The sequence below is a fragment of the Chelonoidis abingdonii genome, chromosome 20, assembly GCF_003597395.2.
Source record: "Chelonoidis abingdonii isolate Lonesome George chromosome 20, CheloAbing_2.0, whole genome shotgun sequence".
Classification (NCBI taxonomy): domain Eukaryota; kingdom Metazoa; phylum Chordata; order Testudines; family Testudinidae; genus Chelonoidis; species Chelonoidis abingdonii.
The window spans coordinates 7,498,977-7,519,316 of NC_133788.1; the positions used below are offsets into that span (position 1 = coordinate 7,498,977).

General features: G+C 45.6%; 1 long non-coding RNA gene across 1 annotated transcript; it reads right to left on the reverse strand.

Moving 5' to 3' along the window:
- Nucleotides 1-517: 517 nt before the first annotated feature.
- Nucleotides 518-18,340, reverse strand: LOC116828615 (uncharacterized). The gene is made up of 5 exons (XR_004374566.2): nt 18,235-18,340; nt 17,581-17,683; nt 6,606-6,762; nt 6,002-6,133; nt 518-620 (listed from the first exon to the last, which is right to left on the reverse strand). It is a non-coding gene; the product is annotated as an uncharacterized LOC116828615 (long non-coding RNA).
- Nucleotides 18,341-20,340: the final 2,000 nt, after the last annotated feature.

A 20,340-nucleotide genomic window follows, 5' to 3' on the forward strand; every position in this document is an offset into this window, starting at 1 on the left:
CTGAGCCTTCAATTTGCCTGTGTGTAAATCCCTTTGCCCTTCGGCATCCAGCCTATGTTTCCACTTGCAGCATTAGTTTAACTGCAGCAAGTGTCTATATTTAACAGGAGTTAGGGCCAGATTTGCCAAAGAGCCCATCACAACAGGTGTATGCTGGCTGCTGAGCGAATCTGACCTTCTCTCGATAGGCGCTGCTGGGGCTTGAGCACTTTGGAAAATCTGGCTCCAACTGTGAGTGCTCCGGACTTGAAAACCTGCCGTTTAGAGACCTAACATGCAGAGGATTGCATGTAAGCATAGCCAGCCTGAGTGAGCTCAGTTACACCAAACACAAGGGCAGTGCAATGCAGCAGATAGTGTCCGCTCAAGCATGCGTTCAGACAGTGTGAGAGGAGGAAGAGGCAGACAGTAGACGCACAACTCACCATTATGGGAGAAAAGGGTTATAAAATCATTATAGTCATGAAGGTAGATGCTATATTATGGAAATAAGGATGCAGGAATTTCTTACCTGTCACTCTCAGGATGCAGCTATGCTTCAGTTTCTCCACTGGTAGATAGTCTGCCTGTCAGTGGCTGGGTAGTTCAAACACCCAAACTATTCATCTTCTGGGAGTAAACTAGACTCCAAGAGAAGTACAAAAATTCACCACCAGCCCCCGGACCAAGCATGCATAAGCAGCCCATGTGGGGAACTGTACCTTTAAGAAGCTCATGTTATATAACTGAGACACTGAATGAAGCAGGTCTCTGTCAAGCACCTTGTCTGTGTTCTATCTGAGCACCCCACTCTGGAATTCTTCCGTAGCCCCTTGGTAGAGATCCACAAGCGGCTCCAACTCTCCATCTTACCCCTTAGGGTGTCACATACTCGCTTTCTTTTCATCATGTGCGGCATGCTTTGGAATGATACCATCATCCATGTTTAACCCCTGTACCTCCTTGGAGTCAGTACTAGAATCATGTCCAGGGCATCGTGTGTCTTGTTAACCTGGAAGACGTGGGTAAATCCTGCCATAAAGTCCCTTCCCCAAACCCCGTCCTTGATGAGATAATCAGTTTGGGCACACAATGGTCCCTGGGACTAGTGGGAATGCAAAGCAATTCTCTGCAGAACCCCTGTGTTTTGGGGTAGAAAAGTCACCCTCTGAAACTAACCCCTACATGGGGTAAGTTAAAGATAGCTAAAAACACGTTCCCACTGTTGGATGCTCTGACCAGCACAAGGTCCATGTTGCCGAGCGCGACTCCCGTTTGTGCTTTGGTGAAGAACATGGAGAGATGAGCCACGCCAAAACCAGGGTTTGATGGCTGGCTTAGCGACACTGTTCTGTTGTTCCCCTCAGACCTGTCCTGACTGTGTCATTTCCTTTAGCAGCTTTGTCTAGTTAGCAGCAGCTCCAGCTCCATCAACCAACGTTCATGCAAATCGCTTGATGTGCAAAGTGCTTTGGACATTTGCCTTTGATTAAAATAAAGTGCTATTAAAATAAAGCCATGCTGGTCCCATAGGGTGACACAGCTTCACTGCTGGGCAGGGCAGGTGTGATCGGGGCAGGGACCCACTGCAGAGAGGAAGGAAAGGACCACATGAACTATAAAGGTGATCTGAATTTAAAATTAAGGGGATTTCATGCGAGGGCCGATTTGTGGGAGAATAAATTTAAGCCAAAGCAAGCACAACAACATTTTCATTACAACTTGCAGCGCTTGTGGGCTCTTTGTCTTGCTTGCTTCAGCCTGATATTTGTATATGGAAAACAGAAAGATTAAAGACAACAGAACAGCTCCACCTGGGTCAATAGTTAACTAAGTAGTCAAAATAGGGGGTGGTAAGAAACAGCTGCTGAATATGAGGACAGCAGAAGAGAAAAACGGGAGAGAAAAGCATCAGTGAGAGGGTGGATAGAAGGCAAGAAGAGCTAAAAATGGCGTAGTTGTCAGGAGAAGACGAGGGAATGAGCACTGGTGGGGGGGAACCACCAAAGATTTGGTTCCAATAAGCAATGCAGGCCTAAAAGTGCCCGAAAAGTACTGAAAATCCTTGTGGTCTGGATAGCAGGAGAACTAGGCTTTCCGCCTGCAACCTGGACCTTTACTGTAACTAACTGAGCCCGTACCCAGGACATGAAAAGCCTGTATCTCAGCATGTATACGTACGAAGCAAGAGAGACAGAGTCCCTGCACTTGCTTAGCAGTGATAGCATGGAGGAGGAAATATGGTCTAACATGAGGATGCTGGGGAGGGCCCACGTACAGGAGCAGAGGGAAATGGACAGGCCCCTTTAAGTCGGGTGTGGCTCCCTAAGACAGCAGGCTGTCCCCAGATTCAGCACAGCCACCGTCTGTCACGCAGAGAGGACATTCTCTCCCATTTCCTCTTGCAGTTTGCTTATTGTGTGTAAACATTTGTCTTGGTCCAGAGGCTGGACTGATCCAGGCAAACCGTGCACGCACAGAATGCTGACTCTCCAGAGGCATTTCAGAGGCTCCAGGGACAATACTTGAGCGTGCAGCAGCAACTGGCTTGGAAAAAAGGCTCCTTAAGCCAGAATGACACCATTTTGTCCAGCCTCAAAATCTGTAAGCAGAACAAACGCAGTAGAATAGAACTGGTTTCTAAAGTGCCTGTATGGCCTAAAGCACTTAGTAGAAAACCATCAGTTCTACTGCTAGTGGGGGGTGAATATGTAGTCACTTAGGAGATTTTCAAATGTCCCTACATCACTTAGGGTGGGATTTTCAAAAGTATGTAAGTACTCTGCAAAAGCTCTGAGTCCCTGAAGATGCAAGCACTACTGTGCTGTGATAGTCATTTTGTTTCACAGTGGTACAGGCCAGATCACACACCCAATGTGAAGTTCAAACACAGTATTAGTGAAATCACGGCTGGAAAACTGTGTCCATACTTTTAAGAGGAGGTTGACACATTGGAAAGAGTTCAGGAAACAGCTATTAGAATTATCCAAGACCTGGAAAACGTGCCTTACAGGAGAGACTTATCCACAAGAGGGTTAAGAGGACTCGATTATGGTCTGTAAGTATCTGCATGGGAAAAGATTTGATAAAGCAGATGAAGGCAAAATGAGAGTCAATGGCTACAATCTGAAAGGTAGACAAATTCAGACTAGGAATAAAGATGCACATTTTTAACAATAAGGGTAATTTAATTAACCCTTGGCACAATTTACCTCAGGATGTGGTAGATTCACTGCTATTTATAGCCTCTAACTAAAGGCTGGATGTCTTTCTAAAGGGATCTGCTCTAGCTCAATCAGAAATCACGGGTTTGATGCAGAACCCCTGGGTCTGTGTTATACAGCAGGTCAGATTAGATGATCACAATGGTCCCTTCTGGCCTCAAAAATCGATGACTATGGAAAGGGAGTCAGGGTGTCAAAGCAAAGCTCAGCTAAAGCCGTGAAGGTTTGCCTGGCTTTGGGATGGATACTAAAGATCTTCATCTTTGAACCCACACACTCACTCTCTCTCTAACAATCTGCAGCAAAATACCAATTTGAAAACATTCCCAAACTTAGGAGTTCGGAATTCAGATACAAATTCAACCTTGACTAAGTTTTGGAGCATTCCAATTCAGGCCTTTATGGAGAGAAGCTCGATCTGTGAACTCTGATTTCAACGTGGATCCAAGGATTTGATACAGCCCATCTCTACTATCCTTTGTGGCATGCTTTCCACCCTGAACCATCAATCAACCCAGATTCACATCAAACACTCCAAAGCTGGAGTTCAGAACTCAGCACAGGCTGACTGAAATATTGATTGTTTATATTCCAGTGGTACCTAGAAGTCTCAAACAACCGATTGTGCTAGAAACACAACTAGTAAACAACAATTCCTGTCCAGAAAGCTTCCAGTCTAAAGGATTGTTTATCTGTAACAGATGGATAAAAAAAACAAAGGGCAGGTAAACAAAAATAGGATGTTGTAGCACACACTAAACTATGTGGAGAATTCATAGCCAAATTGGTATCAGCGATCACTACTCGCTCCATGCCACCTCTTATTTGAATGGCCGTTTTCTGAGCTTATTATGGCAGGGATGGGACTTTAAGGAAATGAAGATACTGGCTTACATATTCTCCTAAATTTGGGGTTCCATTACACAGAAGTTTTGCCTAGCTACGAATAAAACGGAGTAAAAATTACTATAGATTTAAAGACCATTAAAAGAGAGACCATTAAAGAGACCATAACATTTCACTAATTTACCCCTAGAATGAAGGCACTAGTTTGTGTTTGATGAAGCATCTCTTCCAGAGACGCATCCTGTCTTGATCTGAAGACATCAAGAAATGGAGAATCCTCTGCTTCCTTTGGTAGTTTGCTCTGATGGTTAATCACCTGGGCCCTGGACAATGGTGTTTTCCCCTTTTCTTTCTAAAAGGAACGATGAGGTTTATTTGCCGGTGGACAGCCCGCTAGAGATGGACAGGTAGCACAGGGTTTAAACATTTCTTGCTAAAGAAAGGACAGAATACTGCAGATATGCTGTACTGGAGTAAAGCACTCATGCATCTCTTCATATGCTTCTGGGCATTACATAGGAGCTCTGATGTCAAAATGGGTTCACAAAGGCAGATTCCATTCACATGACGGCCAGATTTAAGACCACAGTCCCGGTAAGACTGCTTAATTCTTTTGGGGTTCTTATACAAATCTCCTCATGGCTTTGTCTAGCCCAAGTTAAAGCACCTTTGTCTTACAATAGATGGTTAAGACCAAATTGGATACAACCAAAACCCCTTAATCTTCATCCAAAGATCAGTGTTGTTGCTTTTTAAAAAGTGATAAAGTAATGGATTAAATGGTTCAGAAAAGTTTAGTCACCTTCATCCCTCATTTCTTTCTCTGCACGTCAAGGATCAAGTTTGGTCTGGAAGCACTGGGAAAGACAGACTACTCTTCTGTGCTGTGTTGTTGTAGCCATGTCAGTCTTCTGTTCTGGGATTTCTAATCCAAACCAAACCAGGAAGTGCTAGTAATCATGAAAACCTGTTTCTCATGGACCTCCCACCCCATTTCTGCAGACCCAAGCATTATGGAGACACATCTGAGTGTTTTGGTGCTTAACCGAACCTCCCAACGCACACAAAACCCACTCATTCCCTATAGTGCACGTGGAGGGAAACTGAGCTCACTCAGAATGCAGTGTCTCTTAGATGCCTCATGAGAGGCTGTGTGTTTACTACAACTTCATGACTATATGCCCCCCTACACAAACATATACACACACACACACACACTTTGCAATTCAAAGCTTGTCCGATGAAGGGGCAGAGCTTTCTGCAAACAGATTCCCATCTTAGTCCATTTGAACTAGTCCTAGTAGCAGGCAGATGACACAGCTGACCAAAGGTGTTCAGAGATGGCCTCTATGCAGTAAGATGAGTCAAGGTAGCAGATGTTTTCTGAGGTAGAATGGTAGCAGTGTGAAACAGGCCATTGGAGAGTTCCATCTGGGGACGTTTTTTCCATGAGCAAAACTCAAGGACCAGCTAATAAAACATAAATCAGCCGGCCAAGTAATTTCCACAGGAACTGGGTAGAACCAGCCAGTTGTTCAGACTTTATTCTTGGCAGGCCCACTTAACAATATAGCATTGTTTCATGTCTGCTGGGTACTGTGGGGCTGCGAAGTGCAAAGCGACATTTTTGCAAGGAAATGCCTGTGAAGAGGAAATCTCAAGCAGCTGATAATGTGCTTTCAAGCTTTCCTCAAGAGCAGGCTGCCATGAAGCTGGGGCCTTCCCTAGTCACAACATACTTGGGTATATGTATTTGGATATTAAGTGCAGCAGAGCCATGCTAACTGCTTTCAGCAACTGAAGGGACACAAAACCATCACGAAGTCTCCATTTGAGAGTGTTGTGTGCCATTCTCCAAAACAGAGGGCCTCGTGGTAGACAGAGTTCTTGGAAAATTAAAGGTGCAGTACACAGAGTCATAGTGACACTGCTACATACATTACAACACTGACCTGGGCGCCCCATCATTATTTGTGCTATTTTCCTTATTTGTATTGGTGTTTGTTAAACTCCTCTACAGCTTAGCGGTTTCAAAACTTCACCACTATTACCACCACCACACAGATTTCCCTGTCGCAGAGGTGCTGTGAAGATTAATTCATGTTTAGAGCATGCAAAATAGAGCGCTAAGTATTATTAACCATCTCTCACACTTAGATTGGTGGAGGGAGCATCTTTTTATCCTATGTTTGTACAATGTTTAGCCCCATGGGATCCTGGCACGTGGCTGGGGATCGTAGGTGCTACAATAATGCAAATAATCAATTAATCCTACTACTCAGTGGTCCCTCGTGGCCCTAGAATCTATGAAACTAGGAGTCCCCCCCCCCCCGACTTCACATTCACAGTAAACACTGATACAGAAAGTAGTATTCCCCCTCTCTCACTCCCCGAACCTTCTGTCCTAATACAGATGGAATGAAATGACAAACAAGAGGCCAATGTGATATTCCCTAATACAGATTTGGGGCAGGAAGTGCAACAAACCCAACTTCTGCAACTGTAGCAAAGCTCCAGGCATTCTGCAGCCCGGAAGACAGATATGGCATCACTTACTCATAGGTCAGTTGTCGTCAGCTATTCCTTCTACTCCACCGTGGTTAGTATTTCATGAATTGTGCACATTCGCTTAATTGCTGCATACGTGTCTGCGATCCAAGTGACTGTTCAACGCCGGTGACTACTGCAGAATGATCAGAAAGGCTTCACCTTGCTAGAAATAACAAAAGGTGGCATATGAGGCTCGCTCACACAGCAGGGGAATGAGAAACTGACTCACATTCAGGGGGAGGCAGCTGCAACTCACACAACTCAGGCTTCACAATCACTCCTGGCAATTTCAGATCATTACAATTTGCTTTCTGCTCAGTTCCTCCCACTGTTGTAATTTATATGAAAGCAGCAGCCAAGGGCAATGACTTCATCTATGTCATGCACTGCTTCTATTGCTGAAGAAACACCACCCCCATGCTACAGTCGTTGAGTGGCTCAGGTGAGCAAAAAAATGGCCTTCTGCCTCTAGGTCCACGGGTTCAAATCCAGCACAGACCGGTATCGATGGAGTCAAAGTTATCATCTGATAGGTGTTCTGTGGCTTGTGTGAAATAACCTGCCAGTCTTGACCTTAAAAGCAAAAGTTTCCTTTCCCTTCATTAACTAGCAACCATTTGCCATTCTCAGAGGGAGGCTAAGGAGTGAATGAACCTAGAGTTATTCCATAGGAAAAACGGAAAGCTGGTAAAATGATCTGTTTTGGCCTCTTTGGGGTGGATATTTCACACTCATCTAGACTGCACTCAGCTGGGTCATCCACAAAGAGATAACGTTGGGTCCTCTGGGCTCCGATCCCAACAAGACTCGTGCGTGAGGTGTAGCTTCAATGTAGCTGAACATGCATAAGGGTGTGTATCACACACACAACACTAGCGACCTCTCAGGGTATGTCTACACTGGGGGGAAAAGACCCATGGCAAAGCCCTGGCTGGCCCAGGTCAGCTGACTCAGGCTCGCAGGGCTAAAAATTGCTGTGTAGATGTTCGGTCTCGGGTTCCAGCCCACATTCTGTGACCTTCCACCCTTGAGGGGTCCCAAAGCTCAGGTTCCAGCACAAGCATGAATGTCCACACAGCTATTTTTCAGCCCCGGGAGCCCTAGTCAGCTGATCCAGGCCAGCTGTGGGTTTATCATCCTCATGTAGCCATACCCTCAGAGGGCCAGATTCCTGGGTGGCATGGGAACCCCCACTTTGGGGAGGCTAGCCCCCGGCCCTGCCCCACCACCACCCTCACCCACCAGAGCCCCGAGCTCCCCCACCCCCTGGCCAGAGGAACCCCACCCCCCAGCACGCCTGCCATGGCACACCGGCCAGCCTGACCTCAGCTCGAGGCCGCTGGTTGGCCAAGCCCAGAGCTCCAGGCTGCAAGCTCAGTCCCCGCCAGCTTCAGGGAAGATGAGAAGTGAGGGCAGGGCCACAGCCTGGGTTAGGGGAAGCTTAGCCTCCCCTGGCCTATTTTACCCACCGTCCGTGGCCAGATTCCTATACCCTTACTCATGCTGCATAGTACCTTACTCCTTGATTAATCGCCTTGATTTCAGTGGGGCTACTCAATGAGTAAAACACTAAAACTACTCATAAACCAGCCCCAAAGGCATAACGGTACCCTCGCCGCCTTCCTGGACCAGATATACTTATGGCTCAGTTTCTATTGTTCTGGGTGCTGAGCACTTTTGAAAATCTGGTTATTAAAGCTGTCCCTCCAGGGTCTGCCTTCTGACAGTCCATAGAGGAAGACAGACCCATCAGACGATGACACCTACAAGCTTTTATTGCCACGGAGAAGCTCCCTGGAGCGAAGTATGGAATCCTGCAGAATTCTAGCATTACCCTGCTTTGTCTGTATGTCAGGGGCTAAGCATTCAGTTTCTGGTGCTGGATACTTTCCCCACTTACTGTAAATTAAACTATTCTTTGTTCCTTCATCACTCATTTTTTCACTCTTGATGACAGCAACTCAGATCCTGTGATTTTACTTTGGTCAGTGTTTATTTATAATAAATCTCAGCCTCAAGAGAAGTCATTATCTGCTTATTAAATGTTCCTATTTTTTTTAAACAATTCCCTCTCACCCCCCAATCAAATAAACAGTAGAGGTTGTTCAGATCGGAACACATTTTCTATTCCCTTGGAAAGGAATCTCCTTCCATTTGCAGAGTTGTGTAACTTGCAAATTATGGGATGCAAGATGCTGGAGATACACATACTTGTACCTATGGCCAAAGGCCTTGAGAATTATGAATATTGAAGTCATTTAGGCAAAGAATGTAAATGACTTGCAAGTATTCTCCTTAAGGACTGTGTGTTACATTCATGGCATATGCAGAGAAGTTAGATAAAAACAAATGCACCTGCTGGAAGGTTGCAACATAACATTATTTCTTAGCATTCCGAATGATATTACACAAGAACCCCAAAAGACAGATACACAAAGCAGGCTGCTCTCCAAAACAGAGAAGCAGAACTTACCCCACACCTTACTCTTGGCTGTCTGCAGACTGATTGCTGCTGCTGCTAGAACCAGATCACACATCTCCCTACACAGGGGCGGCTCTAGGCATTTTGATGCCCCAAGCACGGCAGGCAGGCTGCCTTCAGTGGCTTGCTTGTGGGAAGTCCTCGGTCCCGCGGATTCGGCAGCAGCCTGCGGGAGGTCCCCCAAAGCCGTGGGACCAGCAGACCCTCCACAGGCGTGCCGCCGAAGGCAGCCTGCCTGCCACCCTCGCAGTGACTTGCAGAGCGGTCCCTGTGGCTTGCCACCCCAAGCACGCGCTTGGCATGCTGGTGCCTGGAGCCGCCCTGTCCCTTCAGAGCTCCTAAACCTGCAAACAGGGATCAGGAAAACCCTGTTATTTAATCTACCCTACAATTTGAACACAGAGTTGTCAGTATACTGCACTCTAAGCTGGTATGTTGACACAATCTTGAAGGAGCAGGCTCTTCTACTGAGACGTATCAACTCACCAGGGAAAGAAGGAAGATTTCAGGCACACTGAACAAGTGTAATCTACCCAAGTGATGGATAAGTATATAAACAAAAACAAACCATCCCTTCCTAAAGTTACCTGACCACTGATGAGAACTTTAATATGTGGGACAAGATGGATCCAGGTTATATTGGTTTATGATGCAAACCTTGAAGCAAATCCTGGTCCCATTAAAGCCAGCAGGAGTTTTGCCAGTGACTTTAACAGGCTACTACCGTTCTACACATGCTTGAGGAGAGCTAGCGTATATGTACATGAGCAGGGGAATTACATTTCTAGCTCGTAGTGTAGATGTAACCTGAGGAATGAGAGATGACCTGATTCTCCATACACGTTCAGTGCTTGTCCTCACCTTCACAACAGATTGAACAGTGAGACAGGAGCTTTACCTCTCCAACAGGAACCAATCCAGGCACAGGCATCGACTTTCCAAAGCGATGGGGGGTGCTCGATGCCAGCTCTGCCCCGGCCCCACCCACACCCTCCCCCAAGTGCACCGAATCCTCACTCCTTCCTCCTGTCCCGCGGCCTCCTGCAGGCAGCTAAACAGCTGATTGTAGCAGGCGGGAGGTGTGGGGAGTAGGGGGTGGGAGGTACTAATCTGTGGGGCCTGTCAGCAGGTGGGAGGCACTAGGAGGGTGGTGGGGGAGCTGATAGGGTGGGCTCAGCACCCACCATTTTTCCCCCATGGATGCTCCAGCCTCAGACTACCCACAGTCTCAGTGCCTATGAATCCAGGACCTCTAAACTCACTTCACACAAGCTACTGATCAGCCATCAGATGGTAACGTGTCTCAGTCAATACTGACCTGGGTTAATGATGAACCGGTAAGCTAATACCAAGCTACATTGATTCATAGATTGTGAGGCCAGGAGGGATCACAGTGGTCGTCTAGTTCGACATCCTGTGTACGAAAGGCCATGGAACTTCCCAGACTTAATTCTGGTTTGAACTAGCTAGGGCTGATCTTTCAGAAAAACATCCAGTCTTGATTTAAAAATGGCCGGTGATAGGGAATCCACCACAGCCCTTGATTAGATGTTCCAATGGTTAATTGCCCTCACTGGTAACAATTTGTTCCTTATTTCCAGTCTGCATTTGTCTAGCTTCAACTTCCAGCCAATGGATCGTGGTATGTCTTTGCTTGCTAGATTAAATGATCAAATTTTTGGTTTTCCATTGTAGGTACTTGTAAACTGTGATCAAGTCACCGCTTAACCTCTTTGTTAAGATTAGATTGAGCTTCTAATCACTATAAGGCATGTTTTCCCAATCATATAATCATTCTTGTGGCTCTTCTCTGAATCCTCTCCAATTTTTAGCAACATCCTTCTTGGACTGTGGACACTAGAACTGGACACGGTATTCCAGCAGCAGTCACATCAGAAGCAAACAGAAGTAATAACTTCTCGACTTCTACTCAATATATTCCCATTTATACCTATAATCTCTCCTGCACTGTACATAGAACCACAGTGCATATTAAATAATGAGAAGCACATTTACTGCAAACGAGAGACAGCCAGAAACTCAAATCTCAATAACCCAAATTTTAAGGGGATGACAAACAAAACCAGATTTACATTCCACTATTTGGGCCTGTCTCTTTAAGGGACTGAACCAGAACCACAAATCTGAATATACCCAAAACCCAGAGTTGAGCCCAACATCTGCAGCTCAGGTCCATCTGTACTGTACATCATATATACAGCATTTTGGATTCTTGCGAGGAAGCCTGCAAGGTCCGATAGGTCACTAGACTAGAAATAGCCCACTAGACTAGACCCTTCAGCTCTCCCACTGATTTCCTCTGTATCCTTGCGCCCTCACCTTTCAATGGAGACAATAATGCTTTACACAAAGCTGGGTAAGTGCTTTGAGACCAACAGATGAAAGTGCTATAACTCTAAGAGGTATTATTACAATGACTTCAGGAAAGTTAAAAGAAAACACAAAAAAAGAGGTGTGGGTATTGATCTGCTTTTTGTTTCAGACACTACAGCTGAGAGATGGTTGTTTTAAGAAATCTCCTGTAAGTGAACTTAGGCTAATTAGGAATTGTGTGTTCTTGAACCGGATGAGCTGGGTAGTTCTCAGTAAACTGGGAGTGGGGGGTGCTGATCCTTTATTTGCGTAGTGGGAGATTGTTAGTGCTAGAATGAGCCTGATGTCTGAATGCATTTCTGTAGGAACGATGACAAAATGGTAACGCTACCCTTCATTTTGGCTGCCAAAATAGCTTGCTTTTCCAGATCCTCTCATAATCCAATAGAATGGAATCTGCAGGAGAAACAATTATGTAAACAGGAACTGGTTAAAAGACTCACTGTTACAAAAACCTGCTTCTGTTGCAAAGGCTGCACAGTGAGAGCCAGAACCAATCAGCGATATCACTCATGGGGTGGGGGGGAATGAGTGTGTGTGTACGTACAAATGGAAAAACTACTACAATAATATATTCTACACCATAATGTTATTACCAGGCCTCAATCAGGAAAAAGGGATTCATTATGGTAGGCGCAAATACATAGGAAGAGACAGTCCCTGCCCTGAAGAGCTTACAAATGAAATTTACACATCACTATGAATTTAGCTCCAAGCCTTCAACATAAGCCAGCAGTGCACAGATGCAATTTAGATTTCTATTGACATGTACAAACAGGCTCTTAGTTCCAAAGACTTAAAAGGCCAGAAGGGACCATTTAGATCTAGTCTGATTCCCTGTATAACCCAGGCCTTTAACCTGCACTGTAGTTTCCTTTGATACAAATAAAAATACAAACAAACAAAACACAACCAGGAACAAACGTGTGTCCTGTCTACTCTAGAATTACAATTGTGTAGAACATGTATTAAAACATGAATAAAACTTTCAGTGGAGACACACAAACATACGAAGAGGAACTGGAATCCCAGCAAGGAATTTAAACATGATCCAACCAAAGACCACAGAAACAAATCACAAAGACAACATGCAAACTCCCACTGGTTTTCTCTGAGTCACCACATTCACACAGAAAGGATGTTCAGGCCCAGGCTAGACAGCGGAAAAGCAGAGAAGGAAAGACAAACTTCGCACTGCCACAGCCACAGCCCACTACAGCTCAGAGACCTGGGCAGCCACCACATTGCCTTGGTGAATATAAGAACGGCTGTGCTAGGTCAGACCAAAAAAGTCCATCCAGCCTAGTATCCTATCTACCGACAGCAGCCAATGCCAGGTGCCCCAGAGGGAATGAACCTAACAGGTAATGATCAAGTGATCTCTCTCCTGCCATCCATTTCCACTCTCTGACAAACAGAGGCTAGGGACACCATTCCTTACCCATCCTGGCTAATAGCCATTAATGGACTTAACCTCCATGAATTTATCCAGTTCTCTTTTAAACCCTGTTGTAGTCCTGACCTCCACAACCTCCTCAGGCAAGGAGTTCCACAGGTTGACTGTGAGCTGTGTGAAGAAAAATTTCCTTTTATTTGTTTTAAACCTGCTGCCATTTAATTTCATTTGGTGACCCCTAGTTCTTATATTATGGGAAAAAGTAAATAACTTTTCCTTATTCACATTCTCCACATCACTCATGATTTTATAGACCTCTATCATATCCCCCCCTTAGTCTCCTCTTTTCCAAGCTGAAAAGTCCTAGCTTCTTTAATCTCTCCTCACATGGGACCCGTTCAACCCCCCTAATCATTTTAGTTGCCCTTCTCTGAACCTTTTGTAATGCCAGTATAACCAGATGCCAAATGGGCAGATGTGGCTATACTCTGCACCTGTCTCCTGTAGTTTGTATTTTATTGAGTTCCTATGTCAAAGGCAGGGAAGAAATCACATTGTGAAATAAAACAAGGGCTGGCCTTGCACCTGGTTCCAGTGTGATGAGGGAGCATTTCAGAAGCAAAGTCCCTGTGAGGAGAGGTGGTAGCGAACTGAACAGGAGCAGCTTTGGCAGATCTAATTAGCAGTTGCACAGGAATAGGGAACAACCAGAGGGATTGCACTGCTCTAGACTTAGGGTCCTATGTGCATCCTTTGTTTATATCCTCTTCTGTTTTTCAGACCACCACTCAGGGAAGGAGGGGCTTAGAGTTGCCTGCATTCTGGCTAATAATTTAGGCTGAGAGAAAAGTACCAAAAATTCATTCATGACACTGCCAGAAAAAACGTGTCTCAGTTTTGCCGTGGGCCAGTTCGGGCACCTCCACGTACATATTTTCAGGTGAAACTAGACACAGTGTATCGAAGTGTGTGAAGCTGGGCATTTTTGTGGGAAACATGGAGCTTCATATGAACAAAATCCTACGTTCTGAGAATGTGCAAAATTGGCTCCCCCATAGCATTGAGCAATTCTCTGCGAAAGTTGGGCAATCTTTTCCTAGGCACAGCAAATAAACAGCACATCATCTTAGGAACCCCCAATACACTGTTGCCAGGGTGACTGGGGTGGGTCTTGCCAGGAGTTAGGAAACCTTGGCTGCCCTGCTCAGCTGTGCCACTGACTTGCTCTGTGATGCTGGACAGACCCTGGAACCAAGACTTTCAAAAGTAACTAATGATTTTCAGTGCCTGAAATTTTGGGTGCCCAACCTGAGACACTTTAAAGGGGCCTGGCACAGAGAATGGGTACTCAGCATTTCCTGACTATAGGTGACTAGATGTCCCGATTTTATAAGGACAGTCCTGATACTCGGGCCTTTGTCTTATATAGGCACCTATTACCCCCCACTCCAATTCCGATTTTTCACACTTGCTGTCTGGTCACCCTACCTCAATATCAGGCCTCTTAAGGTGTCTCCAGCTGAGCATGGGCATGGCTGAGTCAACCAGATGCCAAATGGGCAGATGTGGCTATACCCTGCACCTGTCTCCTGCAGTTTGACAAAACACAAAGGCAGGGAAGAAAATCGAAGCAGAAAAGGGTGTGATGCAGCAGCAGGGCAAGAGGCAGGGGACACGTGCCAGTCAGTTGTTTTTTTTGTTAGAGACCAAAGAGGGGGCAGGGTGAAGGACTATGCTCAAGTACGTAGCTGTGATCAGCATGGAGCTCTGCTCTGCTTTGGATCTAGCGCAGCACCCGGTAAGGGTCTCCAGTGTAGTCCCTTCACTGTCTACAGTGGCAGAGATATTTCTGAAGACCAGACTGGGGAGCGGCGATCTTCACGCCTTAAGGAACATGCGCCTGCCGGCAGCAACTGAATGAACCGCACAAGCAGCAGCTGTCTGCAGGAGCCAGACTTGGAGACGGTCCTGTGCACAAGAGGAATGGGTGGCACCACAGAAACAAGCAAGACTGATAGCAGGGCTCTCTGCTTGCCCCATAATGCACACTCCTAACCACACGTTCAGAAAACCGTTTATCTGACCCCTTCAGCCCCTGCCTGTTGAGTCGGTCATTAGAAAGCAAATCTCCTCCTAGGCAATCTCCACTTGTGAACCACGCCATACCTCCAAGACGAACATGAGCAGATGAGGACATCAGCACAAGCGTCTAGACTATGACCAAGGCCAGCAGGTCTGACACTGAGAGCTGGTGAGAAACATGCACAGCGTACAAATGGGATTGCTTTTCTCCTTGGCATAGTGTTCTGGGTGTGCATAGTGCAGATCTAGAGGCTTAGAACGAATGGCTGGCCTACCCTGCTTTGGGCTCTGGCTGTCAGTGGTGACCTGGAGAATGCATGGATTTACACCAGAACTGACCGGGTGTGAAACTTTGCCCCCGTCCAGCAAATATTTGAGTTTTGACAGAAACAAACTTTCCCCATCTTCAATTGGGATGAAAAGTCAAAATCTCAAAAATATTTGTGAACCAAAACTGAACGTTTGTTTTGGGTCAATCATTTTGACTGATCTTTTTCTTCTTTTTTTTTTTTTTTTTTTAAAAAACCTCTTTACGATCTAATTAGTCTACGTTGCAAAACAAAACAGTTGGTTCAATCTGGAAAACTGGAATTTTTCATTTAGACCACATCAAAATGTTTGAAATTTTTCTCCACATTTTTTCAGGTTGGGTAATCTGCCGAAGGCAACCCTGTCTCACGAACATTTTTGCTTTTGATGAATTGGCATTTTTCAACACAAACCGAATTCCCGACCAGCTCTAATGCCCACCTGCATGCCACACAGACCGATCATGACTACAGAGGTTAGAAGGCAGACCAGTGTGCCGTGGCAGGACAGGAAGCAAAAGAAAACTTCCCTCCCCTATGCCGTAACATTGGCAGCATGGACCTGTGCTGCTCTGTTAAACCAGTCCGTCTCCATTCAGTTATGGTGGAGACTCTCACTCTGGGGAAGTTTCCTGCAATTCTATGGAACGAAATTGCTCAGCTCTGCACTGAGCTGTTTCCTTGGTGACAGAGCAGGGATTAACGCTGTGTGTCCTTCACTGTTGTCTGCATCTAGTGGCACTGGGGCCAGAGTGGGAGGGTGGCTCCAGGCTACAACCTACCTCCTTCCCGGCTGGTGAAAGCCAATAAGGAAGTCCAGGGTCAGTTGCTGGTCAAGGGACCTCATTCAGAAAGAAGGGGAGGGTACAAGCTGGCCTTGAGAAAATTATTTTAAGGTTTTTGCTCAAGAGAGTACTTGACATTGACTATCTTGCTCAGAGGTGAACACAGGCCAGTACGGTATGGTGTACCAGCAAGAACCAGTACGCCTTGCCGGACTGGACCAGCTTCCGCGGCGGTGATTTAAAGGGTCCAGGTCTCCAGCTGCTGCGGGGAGCCCCGGGCCCTTTAAAGCGCTGCTGGAGCTCTAGCAGCCAGACTCCACTGCGGGCAGCCCCAGGACCTTCAAATCCCCACCGGAGCTCCAGAAGCCAGGCTCGGGTGGGGATTTAAAGGGCTTGGTGCTCCTGCTGCTGCAGGGCACCATGGGCCCTTTAAATCCCCACCAGAGCTCCGGCAACTGGGCTCCCACGGTGATTTAAAGGGCCCGGAGCTCCACGGTGGCTGGAGCCCAAGGCCCTTTAATTTGCCCCTGAGCCCTGGGGCTCCCAGATGCCTCTGCAGCTGGTAGCTCCGGGGTGATTTAAAGGCCCTGGGGCTCACAGCCACAGCCGGAGCCCCAGGAACTTTAAATCTTGAAAGGCCCCCTCTCTTCTGGTTGAAGCCATGCCTCTTCCAGTTGAGGCCACACCCCGGCTCAGGACTCTGGTGTACTGGTAAGTCCTTTAAATTACTTTCACCCCTGATCTTGCTAGTGACCAACCTGTACACAATCTTCCTATTCTAGGATTGGAGAAGATTGTGGTAAGGTAATGCTGGAGGTATTCTATGGAGCTTTTTGATTTAGACCCCTGTGAATCATGCTTCAGAACTAAATGTAGAAACTATGCTGGTTGCATTGGTTATTCTCCTCTTGGCATGGATGAGGATAAACAGCCCATGCTGAATTTGTTAAGCCTTCCAGATGCCTTTGATACTACTAACCATCAGGATCTGTGGATTTGCTTGCAAACCCCAGCAGAGGGGGATGGAATCTCTCACAGTGGATCTGCTCCTTTTCATGTGAAAGGTCCCAGAGAGTAGTTTTGGCAAGTTACGCGTTCACCTCAGGGGTCCGTTCAGTTGAGATGCTGCAGGGTTCTCGTTTCTTGCCACTTCTGTTCATTGTGTATACATTTGCGGGCTTGGTGAGGAAACATGGAGCACGGTGTCTTTGCAATGGCCATACCTACCTCTTTGCAAAAAGCAAGAGAGAGTCCTGTGGCACCTTCTAGACTAACAGATGTATTGGAGCATAAGCTTTTGTGGGTGAATACCCACCTCTCTGTCCATCATCTACCCCACTTTATTCAGTGGGCAAATGACGCAGTGTCTGAATGAGAGCAGGGCTTGGATGAGGGTTGGTTGGCTGATGCCAACACTCCCTTGTGCAGTAGAAAAGTAGTTACATCAGACCCATGTAAACTACAGGGAAACTGAAGCACAAAGAGGGCTACATTTTCAAAGGCATCCTTCAAATTTGGGTAACTCACTACTCACCATGACCCAGACTCCACTTTGGAAGACTGGATACAGGGCTAGATGGACTTTTGGTCTGACCCAGTATGGCTGTTCTTATGTTCCCACCGATCACCTCCAATGGCTATAGGGAAGCAAGGACCTGACATTTCAGATACAGAAACCAGGAAAAACTACACTCTACTGAAAAAAGTTCAAACCTTTTCTAAATACAGAGAAGCCACAGTGGGGAAAGTGCATTGGGATTAATCATATCCCCACAGACTATTGCCTGAAACATAACACAGTGGGAAGGATACTGCATATATGAGCACACGGTGCATGAACTTGAGCCCCTGCTCATACTGACAGGAAGTGCTTGCTAAAGTCTGCCTCCCATTCACAGAGCTTAAAGAAATTCACAAATGTGAATTCTACTAAATCTCTAGGCAACAAATCCTTGGCATCCTTAGATGGAGGGAGGGAGAGATGGCTCAGTGGTTTGAGCATTGGCCTGCTAAACCCAGGATTGTGAGTTCAATCCTTGAAGGGGCCATTTAGGGAACTGGGGTAAAAATCTGTCTGGGGATTGGTCCTGCTCTGGGCAGGGGGTTAGACTAGATGACCTCCTGAGGTCCCTTCCAACCCTAAGATTCTATGATATCTCCAACTGCAGGTTTCAAAAACAGCCTCTACCTGTTAACATTTCTTCTCTTGGGGATTTATCCAAAGCCCATTGAGGCATCTGTCAAGGGAAGTGGTGGAGTCTCCGTCTCTTGATGTCTTCCAATCAAGACTGGATGCCTTTCTGCAAGAGATGTTTAAGTTATTGAGCTCAATACAGAAGAAGTAACTGGATGGAATTCCATGGCCTGTATTACACAGGAGATCAGACTGCATGATCACTTCTGGCTTTAAAAATATATTCAGTCAATGGAAGGGCTCCCATCAGCCTCTCGAAGAGTAAAGCATATTCATGGGAAAACCCAACTCTTGGGATATCAGGTGACTCCGAAGCAGTCTCACATACAGTAACACAGGCATTTGTATTTTTCTTATTAACCTACATGCCCACCATCCATCTCTGGGATATTTTCTCAAAGCCTGGTTCCTTACACCATTTGATCAATGAAAATTATATCCTCTGTATTCTGAAGCCACTTGTGGCCTTTGATACCCTCCATCTATAAGATGGCCCAGTCAGTCACTTGTAGCTATATTCCTGGCACACTCTAATCAAATCACTCACCCACACACTGCTTAAGTCATATCCATCAAATAAAGACCAAAAAAGAATTTGAGCTTCTCATGCACCTTGACTGGTTCTAAATGAAGTGTAATCACTCAGGAAAAAACAGACGTCCTTGTGAACAGAGGTCAGCGAAAACACTAAGAAATTTTTTTTGACAGAAATTTACATGGGAATATTTTATTTTAAGACGCCTGTAAGATTATACTGGTCGCATTTTATATTAAGGTTCATTTACTGATAATTTATAAAGGGTTTATAAATGTTAAGAGCATGTTTCAGTCCTGAGCAGCATGAGTTCTAGAGAGTTAAGCCCATCAGTACAAAGTGTTACAGATGGCTATGAGCCAGTTATCAAGCAAGTTATTTGGCCTGTTGGATTCTATAGCACTTGATTCACCATTTATTAAAACATCTATTAATAACGTATTAACCCTCTGTAAACTATTAATAAATTGACCCAGACTGTAAAGTATGACTGATATATTTGTGAGAAGTTTGGCATCTGATTCAGATTTCACTGAATGGCAACAGCAGATTGGTTTATTTTACTTAGCTATTGTTTCAGGATTGTACAATACATATAACACCAATTCTCCACTGCAGAGTTGGCCCATTGCTACTAAGAAGTTTTGACCAGTACCCGCTTCCTGTCAGAGTTACACTGCAGGAGAGAGAGCTACTTGTGTCACCTACTTTAGATTGAATAGGTTGCCCAGATGCCTCTGCAATCCAGATGTGTCTTTTTGGTGAACATACTGAACTCCTCATGCACTGCTGAAAATTTTGCATAAATGCAGGACTGTATCTAAGTAAACAGGTGTGTTATATTACTGGGTTTATTTTATTGCAGCTGGCAGCTCCTAAGCAGTTAGACTTTTATATAGTATTTGACAGATTTCTATTTAATAAAACACTCCAGGGCATATATTATTGGAGATTTACATGTACCTTGTGGTGGTGTTCAGCACATGGCTGAGTGATATACGAGAACCTAGAGGCCTCTCTTAACCCCAGAGTGCGCACACCCAGGAGTGCTTTATGCAGAAAAAACAAACTAATCAAAAATACTATTATAAACTTGTGAAATATTTAGAGATTTCTCTGAGGAAACAAGACAATAAATAGCAATGAAATTAATGTTAAACAGGGTTTTAAAAAATATCATTTATTTTGGTGCGGATTTGCAGATTTCCAGCAAAAACAAGGCTCAGTTCCTGGAAAGATATGCCCAGACCACGGCTGTGATCCTGCAAGTTGATCCATTCAGGCCACACCCTGCTTCCATTGATTTTAACTGGGATAAATAAGATTCCCCTTCCGTGGATCAGCTTGGAGGATGGGGAGCTGAATGAATATGTGTTCCCAAGCTGCAATCCTGAGTGACAGGAGAAGGGATCCCTCAGACTCCAATGGTTTCCCTGGGACTGAATGTCAAGTCCACGTTGTTGCAGCCACACCTGCCAGTGCCCATGCAAACCCAAACTGAGCCTCTGAGTCCTGCCACATACCAGTGCTGCTTCCCCAGAGGTTGATGGGAGGGGGAAGAATTT